This window comes from Phasianus colchicus, chromosome 9, assembly GCF_987193195.1.
Source record: "Phasianus colchicus chromosome 9, bPhaCol1.hap1.1, whole genome shotgun sequence".
In the NCBI taxonomy this organism is placed as follows: Eukaryota; Metazoa; Chordata; class Aves; order Galliformes; family Phasianidae; genus Phasianus; species Phasianus colchicus.
This window is the reverse complement of record NC_143444.1, coordinates 20,491,415-20,507,869: the sequence shown is the minus strand read 5'-3', so window position 1 is coordinate 20,507,869 and position 16,455 is coordinate 20,491,415. Positions and strand designations below refer to the sequence as shown.

General features: G+C 33.8%; 1 long non-coding RNA gene across 1 annotated transcript in view; it reads right to left on the bottom strand.

Moving 5' to 3' along the window:
- Positions 1 to 16,050, bottom strand: part of LOC149916862 (uncharacterized) — an 81,684-nt gene extending 65,634 nt beyond the window's left edge. Inside the window, exon 1 of the long non-coding RNA XR_016469002.1 lies at positions 15,902 to 16,050. This is a non-coding gene — a long non-coding RNA (uncharacterized LOC149916862). The remainder of the gene's footprint in view (positions 1 to 15,901) is intronic.
- Positions 16,051 to 16,455: the final 405 nt, after the last annotated feature.

Genomic DNA, 16,455 nt, shown 5'->3' with positions numbered 1-16,455 from the left:
GTTGTGTTTCAGATCAGTATGGACCTTATAAATTCTTCCATTTAGGAAAATGATGTGTGTGCATGTTCGTGTGTGTATCACAAATATTACAGCCTTCTCATATGTCATATCCTTAAAGATTTACTTAAAATTTATTATTGTGGAGAAAAGAACCCAGATATTACTAAAATACTTTAATTTTCCATGCAACCTTTCCACACTTATTTAGCTAGAGGATGCAACAGCTATTGATGTGCTAACTGTGGATCAAGAAGGTTGTTGTAGTTATATCTATCTCTAATTCTCTTCTCTTATATCTAACAGAAAATTTGAATTAATCATACTGGCATCAATGATATAAACAGACAATTCTTCTTGAATCATTCAGTAGTCTTCACTAAATAATTAATACACTTTTAATCACAAAATACCTGGTATCCTTCCAGTCAGTACTTCTCATGAGCTTAAAAAGTTACATTACTGCAAGCTACAGATCTAATTCTGTTTTGTTAGATCCCACTAAAAATGTTGTGGTTTTATTTGAAAAAGGAAATTTAATGACTAAATATTTTTAGTCCAGGAAGAAATTATTGTGTAACATTTCACCAATTTTCTTCCTGTGAATCTAATTGAATATAGAAAATACTGTGATATTCTTATTAGAGGAATCTTTATGAGGTTTATCACGTCCAAACTAAATGAACTTTTTGTGAATTTGGGGTGAGTGTGGTATTATTCTTTCTTTAGGGCATAGCAACATTCTTTCAGGGTAGTTTGACAGTCATCTATTATCAACTCTCTCTTTGGAGCTTATCATGAATCATGGAGAAAGGTCCTGCCCTCTCCTTACCAATAATATATGCCTTGAAGTAGAAAATGCCCCCCTTCCTACAACTCTAACTTTCTTTCTCTGACAAATCCATAGTCCAGCAGGAAGTGGCAAGGTGCCTATTGCTGCCCTTTTTTACTATCAGACCTCTGGGCATTTCAGTTTGCCACTATACCATGAGAAATGTAGGATGAGGCAGGAGACAATGTAGCTGAAATGTCAAAGGTTTGAGTTCAATTTGGTTTGAAGGCTGGCTAAAGGCTCAGATCACTTCTTATTTTAACCAAAGTACTCATAATACAAATTGTCACTTTGTTGGTTATACAGGCTGTAGCATTTGGCTGATCCAAATAGAAATTGTCCCTGTTGTAGGTGCAGAAAAACACTCTCTTTACTGGAAAGTAATGTTGAGGTTTTTTTAACTAATTCCACATTCTTTTCTATTTCTATTTGGTCCTGGTGAAACCATGGCTATAAAGGCAGATATTATTTATCAGTCTTCACATTTTAGTATTTTTTCCCCTGAAAACCTTAATCAGAGAAACACATATATATTCTTTCTCCTGGAGACTTTACTTTTATTCTTTATGGTTATTGTCTTTTATCTCAAGTAAGTGTCACTTTACATCCCTAGTGCAGTGGGTTACTTGAGTAAAGTTTCTCCATGCTATCACAATATTGAAATAAATATGCATATTTTGCTTTCTACTGAGGGAAACATGGTCTTTTCATAGCATTCAGGGATTTTGTTTGTTTGTTTGTTTGTTTGAATAGGTGATGTGAAACAAAACATCTTTTAAACAAGACACAGACTGTTAGATAAGTTTATTAAATTATACGGATAAGTGAAACAGTTCATTTGACCAAAATTTTACATCTTTTGAGAACAAAAATAAAAAAGACAGATAATAAATTCCCTTTCTATTCATCATGCTCATTACTATGCACTTTTATCCTTAATATGTAACTGGCATCCTGTAATTGGATGGTTTCATTTGCAGGCTCTTAGTCAGGAAATATTTCCACTTGGAACAGCTAATATATTGCAAAGAAAGATATCCAGGTTCCTTAATTGTATCCAACTTTTTCTCTCAGATCTGTTCGATCTAAAAATATATTTCAAAGTATCATCAGTGTGCAACAACCTTCTATTGGAAATGACTATGCCCAGCTTTGGCCTTATTGGTTAGAAGCAGGACTTCACCAATTGGACAACAAAAGTGAAATAAAAAATACTTTTATTTCTGTCATAACATATGTCAAATTATGCAGAAATGCTTATATTATAGCCTATTAGATTCAATTCTGATATCCAATTGGTACCAATTCTGATACCCTGTAATATAACTAAGATGTTTTACTGATGTGCCAATAGCAATTCTCACAAGAGTTTTCTTGTATAGTAACCTCTTCAAATTATCTTATGCACTTCATATATTATAGTAGTATGGCTGAGTCCACTCTCCTTGAAATGTAATCAATTTTATTTAGTATCTAATACACATTAACAAAATCTACACTAAATGTCGTAGCTATTGAGACTTTCAGCTGCAGGTTAATACTTCTAAATATATTTTATTTGGCAGTGTTGCTAACAAGTTTTCTGGCTGTTTGGACACAAGTGGACAAAACTTCACATCTGGCAAAGAGGTACTCAGTTTCTCCTACTACCCAAAGGGTTTGGGGATAACTGATTCTGCCAACTGGAAAAGCCTCAGCTCTTCCTCAGCTGATGACAGAGAGCTGGGAACAGAACAAATGTGACCGCCCATGGATATTGCAGATGGGGATGATGATATTGAGCCTATTAAGTCATTTTTTGTGACATTAATAGTTCTTATAGAGCAGATATAGTGTATTAAAATGAAGTCAGGTAAAGCTAAGAAAATTTCCTGAGCGTTCATGGGATAGTGCAGGCTCTGCTGGACAACGTAAAGCTTCTGCACTGCAAAGGCTAATTGCTGATCACGCTTACTCCTGTGAACCTCACTTTTATTTTCTCTTAATCATCTGAATGATTAAGAGAAAATTTTCTCATGCCATTCTTTTTGTCTGATTAGCTTTCTGAGAGCTATTTCATTTGCTTTAAGTAAAAAACATAAGACTAAGTTTCTAAGACTTTAATATGTCTTTTCCTTGCATACTGTAGCATATTGTTCCTCACAGCACTTGTCTGTCTCCTTGTGGCATCAGCACTGCTTTATATTCTCAGAGATTTACACCAAGATTCCAGAGATCCAGAGATTTTCCAAATTTTGCTTCATTTATCACAGTCTCATATAGTCCAGTAGTGCAGAATACTAATATTCATGGCAAACTCTAGAGCAGATACATCTTCTACTTTGCTAAACTCTTCTGCAGCCTTAGCTCTTAATGTTTTTATTAAGTTGAGCAATTCCACTTTGAACTGCCAGACAAACTTTTTTAAACATCTTTCAACATCCTTATACCATTTATCTCTTTTGTATTGACATTAAGTAAAAATGATTTTTTGCTGCAAAATTTATTTGAGTCTATCCATCAGAATAAACTAATCACTCTCTAAATTCACGTGTTGTGGTATTGCTTCTTTTTAACGTCTTGAATACTAGTACAGAACAGAGAATGAATAAATTTCACAATTAGGGATTGTCATTTATCACTCTCTGATCATGGAAAGGAATCTCTCAATTGCCTACTTCTGTTCTTTTTGTTTTTCCCAGAAGGCTGCTCTGAAAGTAATGCCTCCTATTTTACGATGGGGACTTATGAGATCAGAGGCAAATTTTGGCAGTAGAGGTTGAATCTTCCCACCAAAATCCTCTTACATTTTGCAACAGATGGTAGCGGAGAGGCAGTCTGACAAAATGGCATCTGATGTGGAAGTACAGATGAAGCAAAGGTGTATCATTGAATCCCTCCATGCAGAAAAAAAAGGACCCACTGATATTCACTGGTGCTTGCTGAACATTTGTGAAGATGAACAGTGGATGTGAGCACAGTGAGGTGGTGGGTGGTGCATTTCAGCAGCGGTGAAAGTGATGCAGAAGTTTGTGAGCACATCATGCATGATCTTGTTCATCACTAGCGAAAATGAATAGCTAATGGTAGTGACTGTATTGAAAAATAGTGGTTTCTGGTTGGGAGTTTGCTCTATTAAATAGTCTTATTGTGCTCTTTCTAACCATTGTAGTTTCCAGGGAAATAAAAAGGCATTAGTTTTGAAGTGACCTATATATCTGTGTACTTACAGTAATCATTTATTTATGCATTTGGTATAACCAAAACCCTATCTCTAACCATGGCCTCTAGATAGAGTCACATATTCCAGCTTTGCATAAAGATGTCATCTTTACTTCAATCATTTTCTAAATGTTTCCAAAAATCTTCTAAGTGTTCACACAATCTCCTTTACTCCTTTCTTAGGATTATATTTAGCACTTCCTTATCTAAGAGTTTTAAAATTTCTTTCAGCATTATAATACATATAATCAACTTCCTTCTCATTATATCCTTTCTTTTATAATCAATTTATTTGCTTACAATTTAATTAACTGATTCCCAATTCACTGAAACAGACATAAATCTACACATGAGATGATGTTAGCAGCATTCCGTACTTCTCCAACCATAATTTTTTTCATGATCATGTATTTAAAGATGTTTTTACCAGAATTTGAGATTTTCATGTGTGAATATAGTAAAATGAAGAGGTGGGATCTCCCTGGGTAATCTGGATAATTTCTGATAAATACTCATCAACTAAAATCAAACTGTGGCAATGAAGCACTAATTGTCTGCACGAGTCCTGGACCTGGTCATCTATATTGTATTCAAACTAACATTTTGACATGTCTGTTGCTTCCCTTCTTATCATGTAACACATATTGAGAAAGAGTGATTCACTTAGAAGTGTCCAGCTGACAGAGAAAACTGGAACAAGCAGATACTTAACTGCTCCGTCATACAACTGAAGAACATTTTGGTTGCATGTTATTTGATGTAGCTGTGGCAAAGGAAAAATAGATGGAGGATGCCAAAAAGGTGCAGCAGTGTCTGAGGTCTCTTAGCATCCAGAGACAACTGCTGGCATGGTCCCTAGGAAATTCTGGTCCCAAAAACTGGGAGGAGCCTGAAAAAAAAGAACAGGCTTCAGAGTTGTAGGGAATGAAAACTCTGAAAGCTCTGACAGAAATAAACTAAACTCCATACTTTGCTACCCCATTCATAGTTGCAGACTTCCTGTCTGTTTGCTTCACAATAGTTATAAAGTGGTACAAAATATTTCTAGAAGCAATAAAAAGTTCAGTCTTCCTGGAATTAATAAACAATAGACTCTTTTCATCACTGTATATTGGTCTTATCTAAGGCAAACATGTCAGCATTTTGGTGTCTGAGACATTTTTTTTTTAAATTGGGATTTATTTATTTATTTATATTCACATCACAGTCCCCATTTTGACACTTACTGGTGAGTTCACATGTTTATATTGGCTGCAGCAATATTATTCTGTCTGAGGAGGTTAACCATAGAAAATATTTGTACATGAAATGCTTGTAGCACTTAGAGAGGCTCGTTCTATCAGCCACCCAAAGAGCCTACGTCCATATACATCTGTTTTTGGACATACGTGTAAAAGTGTGATTTTATTTATTATATTATTTTTGGAATAATTATACTCTGCCAAATTCAAAGGTGGTATAAGTAGGTGTAGTTCCATTGACTTGATTTATATCCACTTAATCAACTTGTGGGCTTGCTATGTTTAATCTCAAGGTTTAGTAACATTGCACCAAAATGGAAGCTTGTTTTGTCATTTCTGAAAACAAAACACTGTTAAGGTGTAGCGTGGATGAGCTAAACACAGAGTTTATGAAACCAGCCACTGGGAGGGAAATTTTCACTCCTAAATAAAACATTTATTTTGTGGGTAACACTAGCCATCAAGAGCATAGTTCTACAAAATGAAAGTTAAATGGAAGCAACTGACAGGTTTAAGCATCAGCGTTTCCTATTGAGAATCCAAAATCCTTCTGTTGGTTAAGCCTATTGTAAGTGATTACCTACAAAGAAAGGGACAGGCTTGCAGAAGACAAATAATTAATTTAAGAGAAACATTACAGGAAAACTGTGAAGCTCTTATTTATTCTAGTCTTCCAATTGGGGGTGTCTTTTGTAGATTATCAGTAGTTTCGAATTGACTATAGCAGGAATCATGTTATCACTTGTTTTCCCTTTATGTCCCATTTCCATAGCTCCAAGAGATGTACCATGAAGTGACAATACCATTGAGAATACTACATCCAAAAATAAGCCACTAAGAAATAGTGAAGTTGAAGGGAAGAGAAGAATTTGGGAAAATCATTATTCTGTGTTGCATAACTAAGTAAACAGGCTGCTATAAAATATCATCATATCTACTGATCATGAAAGAAAATTTGTCAACAGTTAAGTCTGCAGCTACTTTCTTTAAGTAATGCTAATAGCTTTCTGGAAACAATGTGGGCTAATTCTTTTTAAATACGAGCAAATGACAATAATTACACAAATAGTGATTAAGAAATTTATGGTAATCACTGGAATAAAGCAAACAATGGATCAGTATATTTCCAGCAATGAAAAAAGGTGTGGTTTTTCCATGTTTTATTCCAGTATTATTTCATTAATATATCATGCCGCTAAATGAGCTAGTCTCATTACAAATGGATTTGATCCTGCCTTATCTTCTGCAATCACATACATTAAATGCGTGGTCTTGTGAGCCAACAAATAGTGATTTACATTATGAGTTAAGGCAACTTTCAGAACTTGGTTCAGATGTATCTCAGCAATCTATTTTTGCTTTTGACTGCACCTTTCACGTCTATTTAACGTAGTTGTTCCTGATTCCACAAGTAACTACCTTGACCTGACTTAGGTTAAAGCTAGCAACATAGAAAAATGCACAGCAAATGAAAGATTATTTCACATCTAATGTCTCTGTAAATGTGTGTACTTATGATATAAAGAGCCAGATTCTAATTTACTAGAAAGCAGAGGCTTGATCTTGGTGCTATGCTGGGCACTGTGCCAACCCAAAATATATTGCTGGCCTATATTAATGATTTGTGAGGTAACAAAGTACTACAGTTCAAAATTTCATGAGAGCGTAAGGACCTTGCAGGGACAAAAGATTTCTGTAATTCTTAATTATCATTCTTTCATGCTTACATCCAAAATCAATATCATTTTTTCTCATTATTAAAAGAAGAAAAAAAAAAGAAATAACAATGTAATACCAGGTCTTAAGCTATAGTACTGTGTTTTCTTTGGCAGTATGTCATACTGAAAATTATTTTTTAAATTCAGGGCAATTTGTAAAGTGCATTATAACATGCAACATGATACTGCATATATTTCTATATATCTACTGTACATTTTGTCTACTCAGATACAATTTCACTCTGATGAGATAAACAGATCTTTCTGCAAGAACTCTGTATATGCTGCACAGAATACAGCTTCTCTTGTACAAGTGGTACTTGCTACACAGAGCTTTAATTAGAAGTGTTGTTTTAAGGACAGCAATTTACACTAAACTGCTGAGGAACAAAGTTCAAAATCTGATAGGCAAAGACATAGACAAGAACAGATTTTCAACTACTCATTAACATTTCATTTGTAGTTAAGAATATCATTTTGACTCAGTTCTTCATCCAGTTTTCCTACAAAAAGGCATAAATTCATGAACAATCTTATATACTTATTGTAGGGAAAAAAAAAAATCATAAGCATGAATGCATGCAATAAACTGTAGTAAATTAGAGCTTTTTATCCTGCTATATCAATAAGCCAGGAGCTATTTATTCAGCTATTTTAACCTGGCAGAAATTGCCTTCTAGAATAATTTGGAAGAAAACTCTCCAATACTATTTTTAGGTATGTTCCTACAAGTCTAATTTTGCGTAGTCTACCTTTTTTTAACTTTTGCGCCACATTGCACATGCTTTGTGGAACATATCATGAAATGCAGCCTGGTTCTCCTGGTATAAACACAAATCAAAGTGATATTCCAAGATTCTTTCAGAAAACAATCTCTGATGAGCATACTGTGTTCTGCGTACTCCTTGGACTGCTGGAAATTGAAAACACACAACACTGAACACATGCATGGTCACTGTCCTGAATCACAGCATGTTTAGAACAAGCTGAGCTTCCACCACAGTGTTTCTTCTTCCCCTGCTTCAAAGCAAGGGTGATTCACTTTACTTGCAGATTAACTACCATTTAGATATGCAGGTAGTCTCCTAAACAGTGACACAAAAAATCTGATTGAAAAGCATTGCTGCTGTACAACATTTCTTTTAACTATGTTCAAATAGTTTATTAAGTAGTAATTAATTGTGTAAAATGGTACACATTGTGAATGTATTATTACAGATTTTATTACAAAAAAAAATTAAATAGGAACACATTAATGTGAAACAACTGAAGACTGGAAAAAAATAAAAACATTTATTAGTCATATCCTCAAAAAAAAAAAAAAAAAAAAAGGCTGTAAATGCAGTAGAAATTGAATTTATGGTGCCTGGGAAAAGAAATGATCCCATCTGCATGGTAGCTTGGTTACAAGATAGGTTTAGAATGGACATGGATTCAGAATGTTGCAGATCTTATGAGTCTAGTATAAATCAAAAAATATAGCGCTGTGAAGCCAGTATTTGTGAGATCAGAATGAGATGCTGGCACTGTGAAACTGTATTTTTCATTGATGTAATATACCAACTTATTTAAATCCCTGTCACTGCTCAAGGCTAACATCTGAATTCTGAGCAAGACAATTTTGATATTGGTTTTCTATGAATCTTTAACTACGTCTTTTGTTTCTAGATAAATTTTACCCAGTGTGGTTTGGTAACAAAAAGAGAGACTAGAACCCAGAACTGGATACAAGAATCGGCTCAGTGAATCATGATTCTAAATTTTACTTGTATTTAAGTCACTATACTTTAACAAGTGAATAGTAGATTAATTTTAAAAGAAATACTCGTTCCAGATAATCCAGTTGAATCACTATGTATGAATCATGATGTAGGAATGACAGACCTTAAGTTAACAAGTTGACTTTCCTAGGACTAACCTACTAAAAGAAATATTCTTTATTTGTATGCAGACTGTGAACTGCCAGATGAAGATTTATATTTGATTATATATGTATTTATACATTATGTAAGTTGCCAAACGAGGTTCTATTATTTTTCTTTGTGCTTCTGAGTACAAATAAGAAAATGTAATCCAGAAGGAGCAATCAATAAAGAATACAGGCCCTTAATGTACTCTGAAATTTTTAGGCTATTTCTAGTCATTCCCTAATCAGCATGATTAGTTACTTTTGTACATTTTAAGGCATTGAGAATCCCAGTTATGTTGATACTACATGGAAAAAATAACACTTAACAGATGATCTAAATTCCTTTTGGTCAAGGCACAGCTAAACCCTACCAACTTTGGTGCTGGGGTGATGAATGCCATTGTATAGACATCTGCAGTCCAGAAATTGTAACCCATCTCAAAATTCTCTCTTTAACAGTAACACTAGCTGCAAATAAAACCCTAAACTATCCACAGTCTTAATATGCAAACCTTGGATAATACTTCTAGTGACCTTTTAGTAAGATTCAGGAAAATTTCTGATTTTGAAGTGTTCGTGGAATCCAATTGCAACACCTTGCTCTTCTGTGTTGCACTATCTTTTCAATACTTATATACTGGTAGATCCATAGTCTGCTTAAAATACCAAGCATTGTAAGGGGTCAAAGTAGAATTCCAGATTGATCACTTCTGTTGTTTCAGCAACTGCTAATTGAGGTGCTTTTCCTGAAAAAGATAAGGAAAATCTCCCTGCAGAGAATGACTGTGTTGGCTCACTAGCCCAAGTAAAGCAGGCATCTTCTTGTTGCAGCCAGAGAGAACATGTGAAAATGATCCTAAGGAGAAGGTCTCCAGATGCTTTTAAAAATATGAGAGTTTCTCTAAGGCAAACCATCACAAAGGATCTTTGGTTCATCCAGGCCTAGGATTCTTTTGTAATTCACACATTACTCAGAAACAAGCTGTGTATGACAAGAAATTAGAGAGGAAAATCAACTTTGTGCTCTTTATAAATATGTTCCAAGTAAAAAAACATACAAACAGATTGCAAAACACATTTTAGATCATAAGTTGCAGACTTCCAGAGAGACATGCAGATAGAGACTTGCAAATAAAAGTACTTTTTGTAGGTAATTATCTTAATTGGCTCCTTTTTTTTAGACATCAACTTGTGTTCCTTTTTTAGAATTTTTTTTCCTGTTTAGTCTCCTAGTACAGGGTTGGAACATGACCTTTTAGAACACAGTGCTTTTAAATGTAATGCAATTTCCAGAACTTTGCATTTCCAGATTTATATATGTGCTCTGTCGTTTTTAGGACAGAAAATCTAGCTTCTGAAATGCTTGAAATAAGTCATTATGTTTTAGATGGTCAGTGAGGTAAAAGTTTTGGGAGTTAACAACTGGAAGAATCAAGATGCATATGAAAGTTTAAGTTCAGCCACCCTTACTTCTCCTAAAGCTTAAAACGATGAGCTGCATTTGATGAATGAAAGCTATTAAGAATAAGCCTTCTTTCAGTTGAGATGCTAAACCAACTGAAGTCATTAAATATATACTTATCAATCTCATTTCCTCATCAATTTGAGCATTCCTTCCTATTCTGTATGTTTAAAAGAACGTAAAACCCTTTGAAAAATACTTTGTCTACTTTCTAATTAGTTTTATTTTTTACTTGAGTTCACCAAAATTTTGTAGGAAAACTAGTTTCAGACTCTAATCATGGGCATTCTTCAACGTTGCAGTGAACCTGTGACCATAAACTGCCTTAGATGTGGAGTATACTTCTGTATGAGCAAAGAACTGAGAAGTTTTTTTAATGAGAAAAACTTTTTACATTCATTTAAACTGAGATCCTTTAGGATTCTACAGGCAGGGACTATCTAAATATTTTTTTTAATATTCATACCAAGAGTTCAAGATTTTAGAAGAGACTATTTTTGGTTTAGCTAATCATATGTTACAGTTATTGTTGCAATTCTTTTTATTTTTTTAATTCAGTCATTCTAAAACACAGATTTACAAATCCAGACATCGGCAGAACCTTCTAGCATACTTTCTAGTAGCATCTTTAGATACCGCTTCTACTTCTTTCACTCATCACAACATCTGTAAGTCTTTGCTATATTTTAAATAAATATAAGTTAGTTTTACAGAACTCGCTTTTGATAAAAGGTAATTTTCTATATTCTGTATTAATAACCAAAGCAATCGATGATGAGTCATGAAATATCTGTAAAAAAGCAGCACATTCTACAGACAATTTTAGAAATTTGTAAGAAAAAAAACAGACTATGTAAATGAAATGTTATATCTTTTTAATCTTTCAACAGACTACTAATAACAGTATTAACAATGCTATTTCCTAAAATATACTTATTGCCATGGTATCTATTGAAGCCTATTATTCATGACTTAACAATCATATTTTTCTTGCTGCATTTATTCTATAACCTTCTCTGGGGATATGTGTTTCATTCCAAGTATGACCACAGATTTTATTTTAATAAAAGAGACTTAGTTTTCTCTATATATCTTCCCCTATCATGCAGATTTTCCTTCCACTTTTTTCCATTTAACCATTTCATGCTTTCAAAGCTTAAAGTATATCTTCTTTCATTCTGTTTACAGAGTTTTACAACTTACTTAGACTAGAAAATGCAGTGGAAAACAAAGCTCCCATTTACATTAATATCAGTGCTGCCCTGATCTAATGAAATATGTATATGCATACAGAAGACAGAAAGTCAGCACAGATGTACATTTCCAAGTTGAAAAGCAAAAATTCTTTGTGAAATGTCTGTCTGCAGCTGAGATGGCAGTGTTGGAATTACAGATAAAAGGATAAAAATCCTTCCAGTGATTCAGTAGTGCTAGTTATTCAAGTGGCAACTTTGAGAGCTGGTTTCATTCAACAGTCCTTGCTTCATTCTGACTTTTTAAATTATTTATTGGATGTTTTTGGATCTATCAGCTTTCTGGTATATCAGTCTGAAAATGCATAAATGCATATCATTTTAATTCTAGCAATGTTGTTACAAGATTCACTTCATTATAACCAGATTCTGACAATGTATTGAGTAGCCCCAATGAGTTTATTGAGCGATTCCAGTGACCCCTCATAGGAAAAGGTGCTATTAGCATCAGGAAAAGTGGCTCAATTGATTCCTCAGTGTTTAGGAGATCATTTGAAATCCCCAGGTGCTAGATAAATGCAACCTTATATGTCTGTTATGCATAACCAATACAGATTACAAGAAAATAATTATGTAAAGGGGTTCACTAGCATGAACCCTGCCTCCCATTTACTTCATTAAGTCCCTGTGTGGGAGCAAGAAGCTGTAATTTGCAGATCCCTCTGAAGAACTGGGTCTTTACAAGGTAATCTCAGCATACATCATGTTTTCACCAATGAGTTTGATGGAACATAAAACAAAATTGTGGTGACAAGCAAATCCATCAGTGGCACACCCAGTAGATTCCAATTACATTAATTAGAGTAGACTTTCTAATGAGTGGAATGTCAAACACTGGATCCATGCCCAATGCTAATCATTCATTCATTTTGCTGCTTGTTCTAATTCACATTATGCCAAGGAGGTTTCTTGCATTCTGACACCAAACTATGAGCAAAGTGCTTCTGCTTTAGAAACAGAAATACAAACATAAGTTTGACATACTAATTAAATGTGCCAAAGTACAAGATATATTGCTAAATGTCATTCTGTCCCTAAAAATGCAGGCATCAACCAAAGCACAGAAAGAGTGTAAACAAGTATTTATAATAATTCCACAGCATAAACAGGACAGTGATGTTAACTATCCTGTTATTCTGAAAGGGCATACAAATAATAATATTTGAGGTGAATCTATTATATTAAAATGGTGCATCCTCTGAATTATCAGGGTTTATCTGAGTATACAGAAGCCATAGGATGATAACTTAAGGAATACTAACAACCTGATATTCATTGTATATACTTTAAATTTGATCTAAGAGATTTCCAGAAAGATTCACTCCAGAAATGCTTGCATTCAGGGGAAATAATCCCACACCAGTATAAGATATGGAAAGTTAGCTGCTATCTGCTGATTATTAAGCATGTTAGAGCTTATTTTCATATTAGCTTCAGCCAATGATTAAGATTGATGTGCACTCAGCTGTGCACTGGAGAGACACTGACATGCATCTATCTCTTCTGGTGGTTCAGCTGCAAGGACAGGAGCCTTTCCTGGAGCAGGAGGGAGGTGGGTATACGTCAGAAAAGCCCCAATTCATTATGGGAACACTATACAGACTCATTTCTTGAGATCATTTTCTGTGTTTGATACCTACTTATTGAAAGCAAGTAACTAAACTGCTATCTTAAGCTCGGTACAGAGGATTATGTCTTCATATCCATGTTCGGGATATAGGGATGTTCAGGTGACAAGTATCTTCAACACTGTGTGAAGGGTGTTTGATGACTCTTCCACCTTGATTGAGCAGCTGGATGCTAATTCAGTTCTAGTATGCATTTTTAGGCACCCTATTTCAAAGAGGCCAACCTGTTAATATTGAATTAGAGATACAGCTCTAACTGAAGTTGCTTTCCTGATTAATTGTGCTCTTAGATGATATTCCAAAGGACTGTGACTGCAGTAATGTCTAAATATTTTTCAGACAGAAGACCTAGCAGGGAAAAAAAAAAAAAAAATCCCTGGAGGTGCTAACAACTAAACTCTAAGCTTCAAGTTGTAATGACTTTTCAGACTTGTGTCTATTATATAAATCACTCTGTAGTGACTGAGAATAACTACATTCTGTCTAAATTTATGGCTGGACTAACATTTGTATAAAATAAAAATCTGCTTCAGCTATAAAATATTCTTTTTTAAGATTTCTCTGATTTTATTTGTTTATTTAATTTGTGCAGTGTATCATAAATGATAAAATACCCTCTGATCTGTAGTTAAAAGAATAGATGCCTGAAGAGCTCTCACACCAGAAAATTCACAAGGAAATTATTTTAAATATATCATAATAATTTTAGAAGTGAGAAATAGAACTTGAAAAGCTTTTAAACAGAAAAGAGTGAATAAAGATAATTTCTAAAAAGTCATTTTCATTTTTTCTTGTTTTCAGCCAAAATAATTCAAACGTTTGGTTTTATTCCAGTTTTTATCATCATGGATAATGATGAGCTCTGACCTGTAACTTACAGGTTTGAATGATGCTACTCAGTCATTTTAAAGCAATAAATAAATACAGGTCAGAATGATGCTACTCAGTCATTTGAAAGCTATAAATAATAAAGGAATCAAGTTAACATTTACCCAGATCATCTGACCTCACAAAACCAAGTCTTAATAGGATTCACGGAGCCCTTCTACTGAACAACAAATTGTGAATGAAAAAGACGGTGTATAAAGCCTGTAAAAACAGCAGCACCTTTGAAGATTACCAATTGGTCATTGTTTAGTTGCTACATCTCTTGCATTTAATTTATATTTACTGACTTCAATTCATTATGTAATGTTCTGCATTGCAACATGAATAGTTCATCTTCTTCGTAGTATCTACACTACATAGCACCTACTACCATGGTTAACATTTCAAGGCCTGGTACAGCAGTCTTCCCAGATAAATCCAGAAGTTAGTACACTCTGTTAAAACCTCCTGCTTCCTCAAAAACTGCTTATAACAGAATCATATCAAATACATCAGATGATTCATAATACATGCTAGGTTCAATGGATCACATTAAATAAAAGAAGTTTTAGTAAAATTTGGTAGTCTATAGTGCATCATAAATTATTAAAATTAATGGACCCGATCCCCTCTGTAGATTACTCCATGGCTGACACCAGTGTAATTTCGTATATATTAATGATTCACTTTCAGTTTCACAGTGATGTAAAACTGGAATAATAGCATGATGATTCAGGTCTAATACTGTTAAATTAACTGCACCATTTACATTAACAGATGGCAGGCAAATATGTCTTGCTTCATTCATTCAACCCAGATGATTAAGGTCTTTTTTTCTGTCCACTATTATATGGGACATTAATCTATATGTATCATATGAACCTATATAACAGCTTTTGGATCTTCATCTTCAAAAATGTAATTTTAGTATGGCAAGAAAAATTAGAGCTCAAAGGCTAGGATGGAGGCTGGGCCAGAAGTGGAATGAAAGTTGGAACCTAAACTATAACACCAAAACTTGCCTGCTCACAGTTGTTTTCCTACCCTGGTGCATGTGGACTCAAATATTATTAGTGAACTTACCAGTCTTTCACTGAACCATTGCACTCTGTGGGATAGGCTTACATTGGATGGCACAAACCCATCTGACTATGCTTAATGAAGATTCTTCCCATAGGCTGGATGAAATAAGCAGATCTAGATTTATCTTCACTTTCTGATTTGAAATTCAGAGAGTAACTGTCAGTGTGCACTGACTGTTTAAACTATTACATAAGCTAAGTATAATTAATTCACTGTAATATCCTGATAACAGGATAATTACTTAGATACAGACAAGTCATGTGTTTGGCTTTGAAAATTTAAATAAGAAATATGATACTAATGCCTCTGTTACTTATCTATATCATGCATGTTCAAAATGGCTAAAAATGTATCTTATAAGCAAAAAGCCCTTTGAATATGCCTGTTAATGTGAGTGCTTTTGACAGTTTTTCTATTGACATGCTCTAGTTCTTTGAAGTTGCAGTATTTAAACTGAAGAGAATAGCTTTAAATCAATAGCTGAATACTGTTATCTAACAACATCTTAATCCTATCTTTATTATTTAATTAATGCACAATTAGAACAGAGTAAAGCCACAATGTTGCAAATGCTAAAAAAGCTATACATTACAAATCTTTTAAATAATATATTACTTTGAAACAGGGTAAGTACAAAAATGTTTCCCAGTACATAACATTGAAAAAGTAATTTAAAAAAAAATTACACAAACATTTATGTAAATACTTACATTTTATATACAGTTATTGGAACTGGTGGCAGTAACTGAGGTATGTACAAAGAAAAACATTTGAAGGGTATCCTTACTGAACACATCTTTCACAGAACAGAAACTGTCTGCAGAAAACAATGTGTTTTTTGTCCTTCCTGTTGAACAAGTACATATCCAAATATGAGTCTTACAAAAGAACATTGTTTGTGCAGTGAACAAATTCATGTTTAGCAATCTGAGCATTTCTTCAGCAGCTGAAAGGCAAGTAAAATGCAATGAACTTTCAATGAAAACAATCGGAAAGATTATCTTTGATGAATTTAGGTTTTGTTACACAATAGTGGAGAGTTGGAGCTACGTTTCAAAATTCTATTAAACATGAAATCTGATTATACCATTCAGACAAATTGGCTAAAAATATTTTTCCTTTAAAAATTCCTGAAATTCTAAAAGTGCTAATTAAAGCAATTTCCTTTCTCTTCTGCTGTTTAGCTAACTTTTCTAGTTATTTATATTACTGTTAAGTTTTCATGATTGTTATTATTTGAATATTCATGTTGTTCTTTATAACA